The sequence below is a fragment of the Sinocyclocheilus grahami genome, unplaced genomic scaffold, assembly GCF_001515645.1.
Source record: "Sinocyclocheilus grahami isolate Dianchi unplaced genomic scaffold, SAMN03320097.WGS_v1.1 scaffold917.1, whole genome shotgun sequence".
Lineage (NCBI taxonomy): Eukaryota > Metazoa > Chordata > Actinopteri > Cypriniformes > Cyprinidae > Sinocyclocheilus > Sinocyclocheilus grahami.
Genome location: NW_015506096.1, coordinates 295,785 through 317,386, shown reverse-complemented (window position 1 = coordinate 317,386; position 21,602 = coordinate 295,785). Strand labels below are relative to the sequence as shown.

Sequence of the window (21,602 nt, the reverse complement as noted above, 5' to 3'; positions counted from 1 at the left end):
AACAAAGCATTTATTTAATCAAGCTCCAAATATGGCTCGTTATGGATCCTATGGGGCAAGGTGACGTCACCTAGCACCAGTCGTTTGCATATGACCACCTCCAACGCAAGACACCTACACCTAATTTTGCATTATCACATCGTTGTCACGCCCACAGGTGTTCAGTCGACGTGCAGTGAGTGGGTCTGAAGAAGTAGCTGTTTACAATAAGATTGCGATGCCACGCAGATGTGCCGTTCCTGGCTGTGGAAAAACAACATGTTTGAATCCGCTGCCGAAGGATCCAGATGTCAGGGAAAAATAGATTCAGTTTATTTTTTGCGAACGTCCCAGTCACGTCAGTGTTAATTTACGCGTGTGTTCACTACATTTCATGGATGACTGTTTTGAGAACAAATCGCTACTGCAATGCTTGCCAGAACACTTTTGCTCAAAGATCAGGCCGTGCCGACTATTCTGGACCCAACAACGACACTGCAAACTGTAAGTAATGTAGTTAATGTAAAAACTACTTTTTAAAATATTAATAGCGGTTTAATTCATATTGAATAATCACAGTGTTTTTACTTAGTTTACTTGCATATTATTTTCAGAGTCCATCATGTTCAGGCCCCATGTTAAAAAACATTAGCCAATCATAATAGTGGGCGGTTACACTGAACTCTTAAAGGGGAAACCCACCCAAAACTGACTGTTTGAGTCAGAGGATGAGAAACAGGGTGGAAAAAGGTCATAAATCACTAAATATTTTAAGTTTTTCGTCCAAAAAACTATAGTAATATTATAATTGCACCTAAGGGAACATAATAAAACAAACCAAAAAACCCATGTCATGACCCCTTTAACTTTATTTAACTGTTGGTCCTATGTAAGCATCATTAGCAAAAACATGTTATAGCACCACATTGTGGCCGATTCTCACCAAATTTGATACACAGCTTAAACAAGCATACCTTCTAAGTGTCTGCCATTTTTCACAATAGTGGGCCAGTCAGATTTGATTTTATAAGATGCTGAAATTTGATTGGCTGTTGGCAGCAATGTTTGTTTGGTTATGAGAGTAACACTTGAAAAATATGTTACTATTTGCCCCAAAGAAGGGGCATACCCATTTTGAACTTGATTTATCATATGGCTGTGGAGTTAAGAGCGTTTGTTTTTTTGTTATTTTTTGCATTCGAATATAGGTTCATTTGTTAAAACGTGTGATGGCAGACAATTTAATTTGCTAATATCTTTGCAATGCTTCTACATATCAGCATTTTTTGACAACATTTTGCTAGCATAATCTATAGCTGTTTTGTACACAGATTGGTGAAGACTGGCAAACAGCCTAAGTGGAGTTCGAAGAAGTAGGTTTTCAGAAAATCGAAAATAGTGCAAGCAATTTCATGCCACAAATAGAAATCGAAGATATACGTTTTGCAGATTAGTTGAGGGGAAAAATACGTTTGCTACTAGCCCTTACAATTTCAAAGTGATGAACCAAAATGCAAAAGTGCTTATTAGAGCACCACCTAGTGCCTGGCGGATATGTGTCTGGGATTTCTGATCATCCGACCAAGTTTGGTATCATTTGGTATCATTACCGCGGGAAGTATGGGTGCTGCAGCACCCCCTGGCTCGGAGCTAAAGAAAAAATGGGGGTGCGGTGTTAAAAACGTAAAGATAAATTTTAATTTTGTGACAAAAAAGAAATAAAACTAATTTGAATATTCATTAAAATCATAGGGGAAAAAAGCTTAATGACAATAAGCAACAATTGTCGCGTAACGTCACCATGTCTGCATCCGTCATTGAAGATTTAAAAATACACCAGTCAACATGGCGCAAAAACGCATTTCAGATTTTTCCGCGAAGTCCAAACAAAATAAAAAGAGACAGAGCATTGAGCTGGTGGATCAGTCGGATGAGGAAGCAGACCTGGAGCCTATGCCTAGTGGGCAGCCAATCAGCAGCAGCAACTGCAACAGCTCCTACAAAGCGACCACCACATCACCCCCGGATCTGGGCTCAGGAGCTGCTCTAATTCAAGGTAACATGAACGTCGCCGCCGCGGCAGTACCAGCACAAAATACTAGCGTTATTAATTTGGTCGAGGCAATCACTCCACATCAACCAGCCAACTTCAGTTTTTCTGGAAAGCAGTTCGGAAGAGAGACATTTACTTGTTCATTCAATACAAACTGGTTCGACAAATGGAGGTGGCTGCATTACATTGAGGAAGGTGATTGTGTTGTCTGTTTTAGCTGTGTGAAAGCAGTGAAAAACGTCTCATCTTTACAAAATTAATCTTTACAATACAGAGGTGAAACAGAAAAACACAAAAGCAGCATTTCCACATGTTTACAGACTATTTATTGAGGCTGGGAGGTGTTATTATAAAATCATAATAACAATGTTATGAAATCAATGTTTTAAATATAAAGTTTTGAATAAAGAAATACTAAATGATTTAAATAACTGAAATTATACTTTAAAAATGAAACAAACTGTCAGTAGGTGGCAGCAAATCTCTGTCTTTGTCACTGAATCATTCGTTTAATGATTCGTTCAAACAGTTGATTCATTCAGGAACAAAGCGAGTGACTGTTTTATGAATGGGTAACTGAATCATTGACTCACTAGATTCATTAAAAAACATACAAAAAAACAGAGAAAGAGCAAAAGAGTCCATTTACCTCAGCAGCAACTATGTCGCATTCTCGCATCTTGATCTTTAGCGATATCTTTTCGTGGATCAAAACTAATGCTTAAGGTTGATTCAATATATAATAAAAAACCCTGTTACATCAGCAATAAAATACAATTTCAAAAGTCATAAAATTTGTAACGCAAATATAATGGATTTCCTCTTTTAAAACAATCGTAGTTTGTGGTTCATTGTTATTAAAACAGATCTATGGAACGATATTCCGGACAATTTTCAAAAGGAATTGCAAATTGTATTTTCAATTGCGATAAAAGCTAAAACTCTATAAATACTATATATATATATATATATATTTATATATATACACATTTAAGAAAATAAAAGACATTTAAAAAAAAAATGACAATTGCATACAACATTTCAAAACTAAACATTTAAATGAAAACAAAAAAAAAGCTAAAAAACAATTCAAAATATGAAAAGAACAAAAGGTATGAGTATAATAATGATTCTAACATAACACTAAGCCAAACACCAAAAAACAACTACATATGTGTATGTACAGCCACACACATATACATGTACATATATATAAATACATTCAATATATATATATATATATTATTTCATTTCCATTTTGTATGTTGAAGTACTGAAATAACTCAAATTAAATAAAACTAAAACTTAATAAAAAGCCTATATATACATAATAAAAAACTAATAAAATGACAACATTACTACAACTACAACTGTAACTAAAACTAAAATAGATAACTACGGACTAAAAGTGTAAGTGAGGGTAAACAGGGAGAGATGCAGAGACAGGTGAAAAGCGTTTGGTTAATAGTGAATATTGACCTATTGTGCGTACCGTTGTGGCTCCCGCTGTTAGCAGGGGATAATCGCTACATTTGGGGTAAAAAAGACATAATTATGTATTGTGCCAAGAAGGTTGCACTGTCTGTTCGTTCACACAGGTGTGAAACTGATTGGTAGCTGCCTTTAGCGGAGCCTTTACCGATTACCTCCATTGATCAGCGCATTCGGCGCGGTCGTCTGTGAGTGACGTCTCCTCCCAACACAAACACGCCCCCTAGTATAGCCCCGCCCCCTCACATTGATTGACAGCTTTCCATGTAGACGTCGGAAATTCAAATGCAAAAGGAATTGCGATTCCATTAGAGTTTTGGCAGGTTACATGCGTGACGCAGCGAGAGTGAAAAAGCAGACTGGTCATTAATATTGCTATTTACATATGACTGGCTCGTAACTCCTAAGACATGGGAAATACAGTTGCAAATGGACTTTGCTTTTTCATTTGAAATGTGGCAGTCACTGTGCGTTCGCGAAAGCGCAAATGCAAATGCTAATGCAGGATTTGCAATTGCATTTGGATTATGTCACAATTTATGCGTCCACATATTGAAAACGCAATTGAAAATACAATTTGCAATTCCTTTTGAAAATTGTCCGGAATATCGTTCCATACAGATCAGTCATATAGTAGTACAATGGCAAATTCGCATTTATTAAACCTCTAACTCGTATTATCAAATTGAAGATGTTGTAACCAAAATAAATAAGCTTTCCCTTATTTAAAACGAATGCTTAGTTTGTGGTTCATTGTTATTTTTTAATGAAAACACAGCAACAATAAAGACCAACTCGTCTTAAACGAAGAAATGAAACGTTTATTAACAAAAGTTCTCTTGCGCTTTTGGATCCGCCACCCGTCATTTCGCTTCACTCTCGTCACGTGACTCCTGCGGCTCCAAGCTGCTTGGAACAGACGTGCGGTGCCTCAGAACTGTAGCGTCCCATGTCCAGCTGAACTAAATTGATTTTATTTTTTTATTTCTTGCAACACCGACTATTGGACAAAGCCTGTGTATTGCACATTTAAAACTCGACACCCCCTCCCCCCTTTTTTTTCCGCAGCCCCCCCTGCTCAAAATACGTTCCCGAGGCTATGCTTGGTATCGCTTTTTATTTTGTGCCAGATGAAATGTACAGATTTGTTGGCACAATGGTGAGAGTAATCTCAGTAACTAATAGAGCTGCACAATTCTGGATTAACTGATAATCTTTTTTTTCCTTTTCTTTTCTTTTACTTAGAATAGAGATCATGATTCTCTCACAATTGATAAATTGTCATTATTTGCATATTATATCATTTGATTTGACAGCCCTAGTTTGAAATATTGTGAGTTTACAATTAAATATTGGTGCTACTTTTGAGAAACTGAGTACTTGTGCTCATCTCTATTTATTACTGTATTTGTTACAAGGAGGCCCCTTTCCACCATGAAATCTAAGGCGTCAGTAACATATGCAATGACCGAGAGAGAACACTGAATGGAACATTTGCACTTCTGCCCATAAGCCATTACAGTTGCTGTCGCTTTCCTGCTTTTTTAAAGCCCTTGGGGGCAACATACTTGCTAGGTGATGTCAAAATAAATGTTCTGACACTTGGCAAGGAAAGTTGGAAAGTGCAAAAAACAAGCTAGAAAGTAAGTATTGGTGACAAGAGTCTGTATGCTACATATAAGTGCTGGGTGCATTATTCTAGTGGTTCTACTCCTATTGGCATTCAACCAAGTAAATATCTGATTCTATTCCATTTCATGACATCACATTTCACCTGTTATAAAACAGAAAAACTGGATACAAACTGGAAAGTGTACAAGTTAAAAAACATTTTTTTTAAGACTATTTGTTTGTTTTTAAGTTTCCGTAAGTTTGACGTGGGTTTGATAAAGTGTGCTCTAACTCTATTACTGTTCCTTCTGCTTTTAAATCTGAGTTGAGTAGTCATTGTAATATCTGAGTAATGGCTTGATAGAACAATCACAAGCTATGACCTACAGTGGGGTTTAGCAATTTATATCAAGAAAAGATTTGATGTTACTTGTTGTGGCCATCTGATGTAAAAAAATCCTACTGACCTTAGTGTGCATCGGCCACTCCTCTGCTATTCCACTGTTAAAATGACATACTATCACAACAAAATTAACAATTAGTCTAACTCTCACATGCCCTTTAAAACATTTTCATCCCACCTTTATCCCCCCCCCCAGCTGATGACTTAGCCACATTCTTCATTAATAAAATTACAACCATCAGTGCACAATTCTCCACACCATAAACTGCCAAACACATCTTACCAGCAAAAATACTACTTGTTCACTTGATCCTATTCCATTTCATCTTCAAGTCCTTTCTCCTTCAGTTGTACATGCACTCATTCACATCACTAACACATCTCTTCACATTATTGTCTTTCCCTCAGCATTTAAACAGGCTCGGATAAAACCACTACTTAAGAAACCCCCTTCTAACCCAGCACTTTTAGAAAACTACAGAACGGTTTCCCTTCTTCCATTCATTGTAAAAACACCATAACCCTGCCTTTCTCATACAGAACAATGTACCGGACAGCAACCAGTATGGCTTCAGAAGTGGACATTCAAACAAGACTGCCTTACTCTCGGTTGTTGAAGCCCTAAGACTGGCAAAAGTGGCTTCCAAATCTTCAGTACTTATCTTGCTGGATCTGTCCACTGCTTTTGACACGGTTCGAGTCTTACCTCTCAGATAGGTCTTTCAAGGTATCTAGAAGGGGTGAGGTGTCCAAGTTGCAACATTTAACAACTGGTGTTCCTCAGGGCTCAGTTCTTAGACCACATCTCTTCTCTATCTACATTTACATTACATTACATTTACTTTTAATCATTTAGCAGATGCTTTTATCCAAAGCGACTTACAAATGAGGACAATGGAAGCGATCAAAATCAACAAGAGAGCAATGATATGCAAGTGCTATAACAAGTCTCAGTTAGTTTAACGCAGTACACTTAGCAAGGTTTTTATTATTTTTTAATTATACAATAAAAAAAAAGAAAACAGATAGAATAGAAAAAAATAGAGTAAGCTAGTGTTAGAGACCTTTTTTTGTTGTTTTTGTTAATTGTATAATAAATAAGAAAACAAATAGAATACAAAAAAATGAGAGAAGCTAGTGTTTTTTTTTATTATTATTTTTTTTAAAGAAAACAAGCAGTTAGTAAATGAATAGAGTGCTATCCAAAGCGACTTACAAATGAGGACAATGGAAGCGATCAAAATCAACAAGAGAGCAATGATATGCAAGTGCTATAACAAGTCTCAGTTAGTTTAACGCAGTACACTTAGCAAGGTTTTTTTTATTTTTTAATTATACAATAAAAAAAAAGAAAACAGATAGAATAGAAAAAAATAGAGTAAGCTAGTGTTAGAGACCTTTTTTTGTTGTTTTTGTTAATTGTATAATAAATAAGAAAACAAATAGAATACAAAAAAATTAGAGAAGCTAGTGTTTTTTTTTATTATTTTTTTTAAAGAAAACAAGCAGTTAGTAAATGAATAGAGTGCAAGTCTAAAAGGGGCAAGTTTTTTTTTTTTTTAAAGAATAGAGTTAGAATAGAGAGTGCTAGAGTTAGAGGGTCAAATAAAGATGGAAGAAATGTGTTTTTAGCCGATTCTTGAAGATGCATCTACATGGCATCACCAGGTTTTGTAATTAAGAAATATGGCTTTTCACACCACTGCTATGCTCTTGACACTCAACTTTACCTCTTATTCCATCCTGATGATCCGACGATGATGAAGAACTAGTGTTGGGCGATATGGTCATTTTTCAAATAGTCATATCGCCACCCCGTGAGATTGCCGACACATTATATTTTTTGTGCGGGTATGCTTGTGTGCGTGTGTGCGTGGGTGGGTGGGTGGTTGCAAGAGAGAGACTCTCTGTACTTATCACAGGCTATTTCATAACTATGTGGTGTTTTAAACCGCGCGGGCGCGCAAGAGAGAGAGCCTATGAAAGCACCAATAATTGAAATAATACACTTTCAAACATACTGATAAATTAACATATTAAATATAACATATTTAAAACAGCTAGTTCATATATATTCAGATACAACAGTCATACATCGCTATTAGGACCGCACGTCCTGTGACAAGTTTGCCGCATCGGAGGACGGAAGTTGTCAGTCTAAAATGTCTGCAGTCAACGGTGAAAATCAAAAGTAGATTTATTTTAAAGACCAACAGTTTAACACTAAATATTGGACATAAACGAACACGTTAAATATAATAGTATTTAAAACAGGTAAGTTCATATATTTGGAGTAAAGTTAAATTGAACGGATCCATCAGTCATACAGCGCTGCAGACCGTGCACCCCATGTGCAGCCCAACGCACCGCCGCAGAAACAAGAATGAAATGCATTCTAACATAGCTGTGGCATTAAACTCAGTTAGTGAGGGCTCGGTTAAAATATTGCACATATATAGGCCATTCAGATTACTTGTTAAAGTGAAATGAAATACCTTATATCAGCAGACAATGTACTTCTGTGTTTGTGGTCGGAGACTCCTTCACCGGCTACAGGCTCTAATCCTCATTTGCGCGAGTGTGAAATGCGTTGCTGAAGTGGGTCAAATAAAGATGGAAGAAATGTGTTTTTAGCCGATTCTTGAAGATGCATCTACATGGCATCACCAGGTTTTGTAATTAAGAAATATGGCTTTTCACACCACTGCTATGCTCTTGACACTCAACTTTACCTCTTATTCCATCCTGATGATCCGACGATGATGAAGAACTAGTGTTGGGCGATATGGTCATTTTTCAAATAGTCATATCGCCACCCCGTGAGATTGCCGACACATTATATTTTTTGTGCGGGTATGCTTGTGTGCGTGCGTTTATTTTAAAGACCAACAGTTTAACACTAAATATTGGACATAAACGAACACGTTAAATATAATAGTATTTAAAACAGGTAAGTTCATATATTTGGAGTAAAGTTAAATTGAACGGATCCATCAGTCATACAGCGCTGCAGACCGTGCACCCCATGCGCAGCCCAACGCACCGCCGCAGAAACAAGAATGAAATGCATTCTAACATAGCTGTGGCATTAAACTCAGTTAGTGAGGTTGACAGCCCTAGTTTGAAATATTGTGAGTTTACAATTAAATATTGGTGCTACTTTTGAGAAACTGAGTACTTGTGCTCATCTCTATTTATTACTGTATTTGTTACAAGGAGGCCCCTTTCCACCATGAAATCTAAGGCGTCAGTAACATATGCAATGACCGAGAGAGAACACTGAATGGAACATTTGCACTTCTGCCCATAAGCCATTACAGTTGCTGTCGCTTTCCTGCTTTTTTAAAGCCCTTGGGGGCAACATACTTGCTAGGTGATGTCAAAATAAATGTTCTGACACTTGGCAAGGAAAGTTGGAAAGTGCAAAAAACAAGCTAGAAAGTAAGTATTGGTGACAAGAGTCTGTATGCTACATATAAGTGCTGGGTGCATTATTCTAGTGGTTCTACTCCTATTGGCATTCAACCAAGTAAATATCTGATTCTATTCCATTTCATGACATCACATTTCACCTGTTATAAAACAGAAAAACTGGATACAAACTGGAAAGTGTACAAGTTAAAAAACATTTTTTTTAAGACTATTTGTTTGTTTTTAAGTTTCCGTAAGTTTGACGTGGGTTTGATAAAGTGTGCTCTAACTCTATTACTGTTCCTTCTGCTTTTAAATCTGAGTTGAGTAGTCATTGTAATATCTGAGTAATGGCTTGATAGAACAATCACAAGCTATGACCTACAGTGGGGTTTAGCAATTTATATCAAGAAAAGATTTGATGTTACTTGTTGTGGCCATCTGATGTAAAAAAATCCTACTGACCTTAGTGTGCATCGGCCACTCCTCTGCTATTCCACTGTTAAAATGACATACTATCACAACAAAATTAACAATTAGTCTAACTCTCACATGCCCTTTAAAACATTTTCATCCCACCTTTATCCCCCCCCCCAGCTGATGACTTAGCCACATTCTTCATTAATAAAATTACAACCATCAGTGCACAATTCTCCACACCATAAACTGCCAAACACATCTTACCAGCAAAAATACTACTTGTTCACTTGATCCTATTCCATTTCATCTTCAAGTCCTTTCTCCTTCAGTTGTACATGCACTCATTCACATCACTAACACATCTCTTCACATTATTGTCTTTCCCTCAGCATTTAAACAGGCTCGGATAAAACCACTACTTAAGAAACCCCCTTCTAACCCAGCACTTTTAGAAAACTACAGAACGGTTTCCCTTCTTCCATTCATTGTAAAAACACCATAACCCTGCCTTTCTCATACAGAACAATGTACCGGACAGCAACCAGTATGGCTTCAGAAGTGGACATTCAAACAAGACTGCCTTACTCTCGGTTGTTGAAGCCCTAAGACTGGCAAAAGTGGCTTCCAAATCTTCAGTACTTATCTTGCTGGATCTGTCCACTGCTTTTGACACGGTTCGAGTCTTACCTCTCAGATAGGTCTTTCAAGGTATCTAGAAGGGGTGAGGTGTCCAAGTTGCAACATTTAACAACTGGTGTTCCTCAGGGCTCAGTTCTTAGACCACATCTCTTCTCTATCTACATTTACATTACATTACATTTACTTTTAATCATTTAGCAGATGCTTTTATCCAAAGCGACTTACAAATGAGGACAATGGAAGCGATCAAAATCAACAAGAGAGCAATGATATGCAAGTGCTATAACAAGTCTCAGTTAGTTTAACGCAGTACACTTAGCAAGGTTTTTTTTATTTTTTAATTATACAATAAAAAAAAAGAAAACAGATAGAATAGAAAAAAATAGAGTAAGCTAGTGTTAGAGACCTTTTTTTGTTGTTTTTGTTAATTGTATAATAAATAAGAAAACAAATAGAATACAAAAAAATTAGAGAAGCTAGTGTTTTTTTTTATTATTTTTTTTAAAGAAAACAAGCAGTTAGTAAATGAATAGAGTGCAAGTCTAAAAGGGGCAAGTTTTTTTTTTTTTTAAAGAATAGAGTTAGAATAGAGAGTGCTAGAGTTAGAGGGTCAAATAAAGATGGAAGAAATGTGTTTTTAGCCGATTCTTGAAGATGCATCTACATGGCATCACCAGGTTTTGTAATTAAGAAATATGGCTTTTCACACCACTGCTATGCTCTTGACACTCAACTTTACCTCTTATTCCATCCTGATGATCCGACGATGATGAAGAACTAGTGTTGGGCGATATGGTCATTTTTCAAATAGTCATATCGCCACCCCGTGAGATTGCCGACACATTATATTTTTTGTGCGGGTATGCTTGTGTGCGTGCGTTTATTTTAAAGACCAACAGTTTAACACTAAATATTGGACATAAACGAACACGTTAAATATAATAGTATTTAAAACAGGTAAGTTCATATATTTGGAGTAAAGTTAAATTGAACGGATCCATCAGTCATACAGCGCTGCAGACCGTGCACCCCATGCGCAGCCCAACGCACCGCCGCAGAAACAAGAATGAAATGCATTCTAACATAGCTGTGGCATTAAACTCAGTTAGTGAGGGCTCGGTTAAAATATTGCACATATATAGGCCATTCAGATTACTTGTTAAAGTGAAATGAAATACCTTATATCAGCAGACAATGTACTTCTGTGTTTGTGGTCGGAGACTCCTTCACCGGCTACAGGCTCTAATCCTCATTTGCGCGAGTGTGAAATGCGTTGCTGAAGTGAAATAGCGGGGCAATTTGATAATAATAGCTGGATTATAATAGGCCGCCTAATAATAATAATAATTTAATACATTTATAGGAGAATGAGGCTAATATCGTCTTGACTATCAACAAAGACATCTGCTATCGTCAATATCTCTGACTATCGTCGATAAACGATACTATCGTCTATCGGCACAACCCTATGAAGAACCACCACCTTCATTTAACCTTGCCAAAACAGAACTGCTTGTGGTTTTAACCAACACAACACTTCATCACAATTTCTCCATCCAGCTAGGCACATCAACCATAAGACCTTCCATGACAGCCAGGAACCTTGGAGTTGTGAGTGATGATCAGCTGAATTTTACAGACCACATTGTTAGAACTGCCCAGTCCTGCAGATTTGCTTTATACAACATCAGGAAGGCCCTTTCTATCAGAACATGCTACACAACTCCTTGTTCAAGCTCTTGTTCTGTCCAATTGCAATGCACTCGACAGGTCTTCCAGCCAGTTCTATCAAACCTCTGCAACTAGTCTATAAACTGATTTTTTTTTTACTAATTATCCAAATAATGTATAGTCCTAAAAATATATTATTATCAGAGCATGTGATCAGAGCATAGCGTCACGAGAGGGTAGCGTCATTTTACCAGCGTTGCCTAGTACAGCTGTACTACACTATGTTACAGCACAGTAGCACTATTGCAAACAGGAACTACATAGAAATGTCCTGTCGGCGCATTATTTGAGCGGACTTTGCTTTTTCCCGGTGCTTTTCCATGTTCGCACGGGCCGTGAGGAACTCAGCGGAACGCACATTCATAGACCAGAATAATGAGTGGAGTGTTACACCGCGCAGAGACGATGGCTAGAGGGAGAGCGAAACCTGTGCACTGAACTGTTCCCTGCTGGAGGAATGACCTGCCAAACTCTTCAAGAAATGGCTAAACACACTTCTCTTACATCTACACATGACCCTCTAACACTAGCACAATATATTCTATTACTATTCTATCTACTTGTATCTACTTGTTTTCTTTTGTGATAAGAAAAAGAAAAAAACTTAACCCTCTAACACTAGTTTTCTCTATTCTTTTTTCTTTTCTATCTACTTGTTTTCTTTTTGTTTATTAAACAAAAATAATAATAACTTGACTCTCTAACACTAGCTATTTCTATTCTAATTTCTATTATTTTTATTACATAAAAAAAAAATCTTGCTACGTGTACTGCATTAGACTAACCGGGACTTGTCACAGCACTTGCATTATTGTTGCTTTTTTGTTGGTTTGACAGTTTTTATTGTCCTCATTTGTAAGTTGCTTTGGATAAAAGTGTCTGCTAAATTATTAAATGTTGCTTTCAGAGCCGATTGTTAAACAATATTAGCTTTTAATCTCTGTGTGTTGTGTCAAAGAATTTACTAGGGGTGCGCCAATCCGATATTCAGGATCAGTATCGCTCCAATACTGGCATTTTCTGCTCGATCGGGGTATCGGTCAGACGAAACCGTGATATATTTTTCCAGGGTTCTTTGATGAATAGAATGTTAAAGAGCATATATTTGAAATATCGGCTGCGACCAAATGCTCTAAAATGTTGCATTCGGAGGACGCATTCCAAGGTAGAAAGGCATCAAGGCACGTCCAAATCCAAAGTTAGCTTCACTTCCTGTCTCATGAGATGCCTTCATCTGATTGATTTTTGAAGGCATTGCTTCTTGCTGACTACTGTTCTTGTAAAAGTTTGTCTAAATTCAGTGAATACAAAAATCGAAAATGCATGTTTTTGTGTTGCAGAAATGTGGAATGCATATTGTCCATATTTGCTGTATGGTACAAAATAATTGGGCATGCCTACAACATTGTGTTATGTTAAAACTTTATTTAAATGTTTTTGGTTGGCAGCACACTCAGTTCTCTCTGAGAAACTGTAAAGTCTGGGCTTTAAAAAAACAGAACATTCAAACCATTACATGCTCGATTAGTTCGAGAGAGAACACGATTACCTGCTCAGTTCAGTTGGCATTAAATGAAAGGACTGCTGAGGTCAGTCTAGAGAAAACAGTAGCTGCAAGAATGTCTTTGTGCAAGCTACCATGCGGTTTCTAAAAGTAGCAAGCAGGAAGGCATCTGGTTAAAGCTCTGCTATACATTGGATTCAAAGTGTCTCAGGACAGTACTATTGGGGCAAGCAATTTTGAGTGATTTAAGATTTTTTTTTTGTATGAAGTCAACAAAAAGTAAATTTAGGGAGTTTAATATTCAGTATTGGGGCATCCAACATTCAGCGATGTTTCTTTTCTGACAAAACATTGTTTCTTCTGCACTTTTTGCACAGAAACACACAAATGGACTTTTCAATCATCATTTTCAATCATCTTATACCCCACAAATAGAAGGCAACTTAGCATTGGTATTAAAGTCTAACAACTAATGTTCAGTTGTTCATATCGCCACCTCCAATCCGGATCCAATCATAAATCCCTGTCATACACAGGGACACTGTGAGGTCATGACTGTAAAGTCTCTGCACTCACAGATGGTGTTTTAATGAAAGGACACCTATGTTTTAATGCAGTAGACATTTCACATTTAAAAAGTCTTCTCCTCAGAGGTCAACTCGGACAAAAACAAACAAACAAACAAACAAACAAACACCTTATTTAGCTGAATGAATGCCTGCACGGCATCACTCCAACAATAAAGTCAACTTGAAGAAAACATCTCTGACTTTAAGGACTGACAGTTGTCAACTGACAAGCCCATGATTCATTAAAAAAAATTATTAAAACAATAACTTAAGTTAATAAGTTAATTTACTCATTGTTAAAAAAGAAGACACAAGTAGAAAATGTCTACAAAGAATACTTATTAAACAGTTTTAAGAAAAGAAAAGAAATTATTCTTTTGAGTTTCGTGAAATAGAAAAAAATCTGCATGTCTTTCCCCAGTGACATAATTGTTCTTTAAAGAAATAGGGTGTTAAGCATATACTGCACAATTTGTGTGGATTTGTGATATCTAGGGTTGGGTATCGTTTTTTTTTTTTCGATACCAGTGCCAAATCGATACTTTTAAAACGGTTTCGGTGCCTGAACAGATACTTATTTAAAAAATAAATAAATAAAAATTCCCCCAAAAATTATGGATTGGCCATTAGCACTATAAACACATGATGTCTGTCAGAGGGCACACTCGCACAGAAAATACACATATCCAGTCTCAGAAGTAGCGGAACTCATGACCCTCCAGGAAGTCCCTAATATGGACAAAGACATCGCTATTATAGCTGTAACTGAGTAAACAGAACATATAAATGTTCTGAATGATAAAACAAAGAGAAAAAGAAAAAAACTTAACCCTCTAACACTAGTTTTCTCTATTCTTTTTTCTTTTCTATCTACTTGTTTTCTTTTTGTTTATTAAACAAAAATAATAATAACTTGACTCTCTAACACTAGCTATTTCTATTCTAATTTCTATTATTTTTATTACATAAAAAAAAAATCTTGCTACGTGTACTGCATTAGACTAACCGGGACTTGTCACAGCACTTGCATTATTGTTGCTTTTTTGTTGGTTTGACAGTTTTTATTGTCCTCATTTGTAAGTTGCTTTGGATAAAAGTGTCTGCTAAATTATTAAATGTTGCTTTCAGAGCCGATTGTTAAACAATATTAGCTTTTAATCTCTGTGTGTTGTGTCAAAGAATTTACTAGGGGTGCGCCAATCCGATATTCAGGATCAGTATCGCTCCAATACTGGCATTTTCTGCTCGATCGGGGTATCGGTCAGACGAAACCGTGATATATTTTTCCAGGGTTCTTTGATGAATAGAATGTTAAAGAGCATATATTTGAAATATCGGCTGCGACCAAATGCTCTAAAATGTTGCATTCGGAGGACGCATTCCAAGGTAGAAAGGCATCAAGGCACGTCCAAATCCAAAGTTAGCTTCACTTCCTGTCTCATGAGATGCCTTCATCTGATTGATTTTTGAAGGCATTGCTTCTTGCTGACTACTGTTCTTGTAAAAGTTTGTCTAAATTCAGTGAATACAAAAATCGAAAATGCATGTTTTTGTGTTGCAGAAATGTGGAATGCATATTGTCCATATTTGCTGTATGGTACAAAATAATTGGGCATGCCTACAACATTGTGTTATGTTAAAACTTTATTTAAATGTTTTTGGTTGGCAGCACACTCAGTTCTCTCTGAGAAACTGTAAAGTCTGGGCTTTAAAAAAACAGAACATTCAAACCATTACATGCTCGATTAGTTCGAGAGAGAACACGATTACCTGCTCAGTTCAGTTGGCATTAAATGAAAGGACTGCTGAGGTCAGTCTAGAGAAAACAGTAGCTGCAAGAATGTCTTTGTGCAAGCTACCATGCGGTTTCTAAAAGTAGCAAGCAGGAAGGCATCTGGTTAAAGCTCTGCTATACATTGGATTCAAAGTGTCTCAGGACAGTACTATTGGGGCAAGCAATTTTGAGTGATTTAAGATTTTTTTTTTGTATGAAGTCAACAAAAAGTAAATTTAGGGAGTTTAATATTCAGTATTGGGGCATCCAACATTCAGCGATGTTTCTTTTCTGACAAAACATTGTTTCTTCTGCACTTTTTGCACAGAAACACACAAATGGACTTTTCAATCATCATTTTCAATCATCTTATACCCCACAAATAGAAGGCAACTTAGCATTGGTATTAAAGTCTAACAACTAATGTTCAGTTGTTCATATCGCCACCTCCAATCCGGATCAATCCCTGTATCCCTGTCATACACAGGGACACTGTGAGGTCATGACTGTAAAGTCTCTGCACTCACAGATGGTGTTTTAACACCTATGTACCTATGTTTTAATGCAGTAGACATTTCACATTTAAAAAGTCTTCTCCTCAGAGGTCAACTCGGACAAAAACAAACAAACAAACAAACAAACAAACACCTTATTTAGCTGAATGAATGCCTGCACGGCATCACTCCAACAATAAAGTCAACTTGAAGAAAACATCTCTGACTTTAAGGACTGACAGTTGTCAACTGACAAGCCCATGATTCATTAAAAAAAATTATTAAAACAATAACTTAAGTTAATAAGTTAATTTACTCATTGTTAAAAAAGAAGACACAAGTAGAAAATGTCTACAAAGAATACTTATTAAACAGTTTTAAGAAAAGAAAAGAAATTATTCTTTTGAGTTTCGTGAAATAGAAAAAAATCTGCATGTCTTTCCCCAGTGACATAATTGTTCTTTAAAGAAATAGGGTGTTAAGCATATACTGCACAATTTGTGTGGATTTGTGATATCTAGGGTTGGGTATCGTTTTTTTTTTTTCGATACCAGTGCCAAATCGATACTTTTAAAACGGTTTCGGTGCCTGAACAGATACTTATTTAAAAAATAAATAAATAAAAATTCCCCCAAAAATTATGGATTGGCCATTAGCACTATAAACACATGATGTCTGTCAGAGGGCACACTCGCACAGAAAATACACATATCCAGTCTCAGAAGTAGCGGAACTCATGACCCTCCAGGAAGTCCCTAATATGGACAAAGACATCGCTATTATAGCTGTAACTGAGTAAACAGAACAGACCATGCTGGAGTATTTGCTGCTCCACAGATCCTGAGCTCATTGATAAATATCTGATCTTGTAAGATGTGCTCCCTTTACACCGAGTGTCGAAATCGAAAGTGAAAGTAAACGGCGCAAACGCTCATTCAGAAGAGATTTAAATACACCTCATCCTGAGAGCGGCTCCCTGATGCGCCAAAATATACAATGTTAGAATGTTTAAAGGAGTGGACACGAAAATAGCGGGAGCGAAACACATGTTGCGGGAGCAGGCGGCTATAGTCAGAGATTCAGCCGGAGCGAGATTAAGAAAACAGCTGAATCCCGGACACTTTGGGCAATTAAGAAATCCCGGCCGGACGCATTTTTGTAGGTTCAAAAAGAGGACATGTCCAGGGAAAAGAGGACGTATGGTCACCCTAATTTATTGCTAATCGATGTATTCTTTTTAAAGTAGCATATAGAACATATTTTCTGCCTCATTCTGTGACAAGAAGCCACATCTGATCACAAAAGGAAGCATTTGACTGGTGTTGTGGAGTAAAGAGGTTATAATATTCTCTTTTGTTGGACAACAAGTTTAGAAATGTGAATACAAGGGAAGTTTAGATTTAGGCATTTTAATTTAAGCATGTTTAGCTTAGTTAACGGAAGGCTACCTGCTGCCATCAGAGCAAGTGTAATTGCTGCATTCACACGCTCCTCGGATGCTCTCATTTCCCGAGTTGTGCTTTTAAGTCGGAATGTGAAAACAACATGCACACTCACGTTACTACAAAGATTTGTATTATTAGAGCTTTCCGACTTGAGTTCACGTGCATTTTCTCAGTCGGGAAATTATTTTTCACGTGCGGTGCCGGTGATGATGCTGCTTACATCCGTTTTGGAGAACCAGAGAACAAATATTTCAATCGATCGCTCAGGCATGGCACCGAAATCTGCATTCTGATTCGGTTCTAGTACATACCGGTTACATAGGTGCCATATTGGTACCGGGTTTCGTTACCCAACCCTAGTGATATCTGGAATAATCTGGATTTGTTTTTGTTTTTTATTGTTGTGTCCAAGGTACTTATGTCTTATTAAATAACTGGTTAGTTTTATAAGAACTGCATACTTTCTGCAACCACTGCAAAAAACAAGGGTGGATAACTATGACGACACCAACAAAAAAGACAGTGGACAAACAAATTTAATGTCCATGTCTGCACCAGAACCAGAGCTGCCACAGCTGGAGGAAAGCACACAAGTTTACAGTATATGATATGTTGATCAGTAGCAGTAGTTGTCCTTTGTAAGGACTATATTATGGGTAGGACGACCAGCATCAGTGGTAAAAATGTCAAAACTGCACTGTAATTGAGCACTGCTGTGTTCAGCTTTGATTTTGGTTTGATGAAATAGTCTGCTTATGACAAACTTTCTCTGGGAATCTTTCAGAGAGAAGCTTTCAGAGACAGAAAAAATATAAGTTAACCTACAGTGCAATGAATGAAAACAATCCAGATGTTTAAATGTTTCCCATTTCCTCCCCTCATGGCACATGATAAAAGATTAAGCCATTCCTTCCCAATTCAGCTCAGACAACACCGCAAAGTCAGTTGAGATTATATAATTGAAGTAGGGTGAACCCAAAACTTGTTGCCAATCACTTCATTCCTCTAATAATATTCATGAAACGCTTGACATACAGCTTAGACAATAGTTTCCATTTGATTACTTAAGTCTGGTGCTATTTTTCCAACATGTGGGATTCCTGACACAAGGTACTTGTGGATCTCCTTGTGGTCTGACCACAAACACCACTGGAAGAAGTGATATTGTGTTACATAAGATTATGTAAGCGGTATTATAACTAGTTCATTGTAATAAAACGTCTGCTGGAAACGTGGATAGCAATGGTCAAACAAATCATATTTTCATTAAAAACTGCTTGCTCTCACTTATATATCTGAATTACAGTTAACCATTTACACCGTTATTATAAATTGTCTGGCCCTAAAACTGGCTCTATGTTAATATGTCTATGTCTATAATGCTTTAATGTTATGAATTAAAGCATTATAGACCTTATGTAGCCCGGCCCCTTTTCAGCGCTGCACTCGTTGCCTTCTTTCTTCCAGTTTGCATTTCCACAGCATGAAGGTAAATTCGATAAACAACTCATAAACAAATTTATGAATGAAAATCTTCCCAGTCTAATGACATTTGTTATGACATCCACTTCAAACATTACAATGCTCATGGATCACTTTTGTTAACTCTACAATAAGCAAATTCACTTCAGCATTGATATTACAGAGCTACCGGAAAAATGGAAGTTCAAACACAAAATTCCAAAGATGGCTGCACTTGTGTCTCTGACACACAGAGTCTATAGACAGTACTATACTAGTTATACAGTACTATATAACCAGTAGTGCATAGCAGAACTTTTTGTAAAGCTTCTTTGAAATGACACGTATATAGCCACTTGTGACTGGATCATCCACAGCGGATTTCATTACTAGGTGTAAACGGAATCTTAATTTGTTAATTTGAATTAATTTGAGAGTTTATTGAAAATTGGAAAGATAAAAAAAAGTAAAAAATGATAATAATAATAAATAATAAGTAGCCCTCCATAATCAATGGTTTCGACAGTAAATTTAGACAACTGAGAACAGGCACAATCCTCACTCTTCGGGTCAGTATACAAACACACATGACAGTGAAATGCTGAGGGTCAGCCAGAGCATGTCTGGCGGAGGATGTGAAGATAATAATCTTGATTCATTTCATGTAAAATACTCACAGATGAGTAAAGTAAGTTTTGTTTGAAGAACACAGTTTTAGCCAAACAATTAGAAGTGCTTTTTAAAAAAAAACCTTGTGCACTTCAGAGGCAGATAGTCTGAAAGCTTTAGGACTTTAGGATGAAAATGCTTCTCATCAACCTGAACACATTTCAGCTGAACTAAAGAACGTTAATTAGCAGACACATGGTGACTCGCGACAGTCTGAAGCTTCCAAAGCTGCTGAGAAACATTTGGACACCTGGCTGTGGCCGATGGCAATCAGACAACATCCTCATTGACTTCAGCTGTACTAATAGCACCTTTGAGTTGTGGAGCACATTCCCGAATAATGTATATTCTGCAATAAAATATATTCAGAAACAAATCTGTATTATTCTTTAAAAAACGTGCACTAGTATGCAAATTCCAATGAATCTTAAAACACTGCAATGTACACACATTGCATAGATGTGTAAATATTAATCAGTATAAGACTGGTAAAACAAGGGTAAAGAAGAACAATGTGTAAAAAAAAAAAGGCATGCAAAGACCCTTCATTTGACTCTTTTTCCAGACACTTGCAGCCTCACACAGCAGTATGACATCGTAAACAGCTTCCTAACACCCTCTTAAGAGTATCATTACTGTTACAAGAGTGTGTCTTGGCTATAAGTGTTTTTTTTTGTCAGCTCCCTGACATCTGTTTTCTTTTGTTGTCTGAATAAGAGGGAATATAAACCTGTCATTAGTGTTGTCATGATACCACAATTTCAGTAGTCGGCATTAATACCAGTACATTTTCATGGCTTTTGGTACCACAGCAAAAACAGTTGGAATTATTTAATAACTTTGTGTATATATATATATATATATATATATTTATTTATTAGGGATGTAACGATAACCGGTTTGACCATAAATCATGATAAAAATTCCCCACGGTTAGTATTACCGTTTCATCTTTTAATTATCATTAAACCGTATAAAATTACCGCGATTTGAGCAACTCGCGATAAATAAATACTGTCCAGCATAAAGCACAGTCTCACGTGCGCACAGCACGCAGAGTAGTTTCGTTTTGAGTGAAAACAGGGCAGAAAAGCTGGGAGGTTTTAAAAGAGTGCTAAGGGAATTATAATACAAATGAATATATTGAATGAATTAATTATATGAATGTACCTCTGAAGGTTCTGACTGTCGAATATATGAATTAATTAATTATATGAATGTACCTCTGAAGGTTCTGACTGTCTTCAGAAACGATTCGATGGCATTTTGTTTTCATCTCTGCTCCATGTAATACATAAAGGAAGTATTCTTAATCACAATACTTCCTTTATGTATTACATGGAGCAGAGATTAAGAATACTTCCTTTATGTATTACATAAAGGAAGTATTCTTAATCACAATACTGCTTTGTCCACGGAGTTTACAGGAAACAGCTGTAATTCAGCTTTTCCATAAGCGCCACCTGCTGTCAGTGAGTGGCTTTACAGAGACTTATATTTACATTCAGCCTGTGTGCAGTTTCTTTCTGGCCAAAAACGGACAGAATTTGCATGCCCTGCTGTAAATTTTGACCGGTTGATGAAAAACAAGCTTATGTGGATTCTACACATTTAAACAATTCAGATAAATCATCTAGAATTATTTATGGAGCAGATAAAATACATACAATAATTTATTAATCAGTTATCATTTTGACTTATATCTTTCTTTATTTAAAGGCTGAATGTGAGGTTTGCCTTTTTATTCAACTTTTTCAAAGCTTTATTTGAACATTTACATTAGATATTTCAACATGCTCTTAAACTGTTGTCAGTCAAGTTATCATTTAAAATTCGGACATCATTGGCAATTTTATTGTTTTAGTGATTATGCAAACAAAAATTCATTTTATTTGTTGTTTGTTGATCTTTACATATAAAACTTGGTGAAGTGATTTATGTGTCGGTA

The 21,602-nt window shown here is 36.5% G+C and overlaps 1 protein-coding gene across 1 annotated transcript in view; it reads right to left on the bottom strand.

The window, feature by feature from the left end:
• LOC107564227 (serine/threonine-protein kinase mTOR) overlaps positions 1–21,602 on the bottom strand; it is a 181,439-nt gene that overhangs the window by 88,977 nt on the left and 70,860 nt on the right. The gene's annotated exons all lie outside the window — the stretch shown is intronic.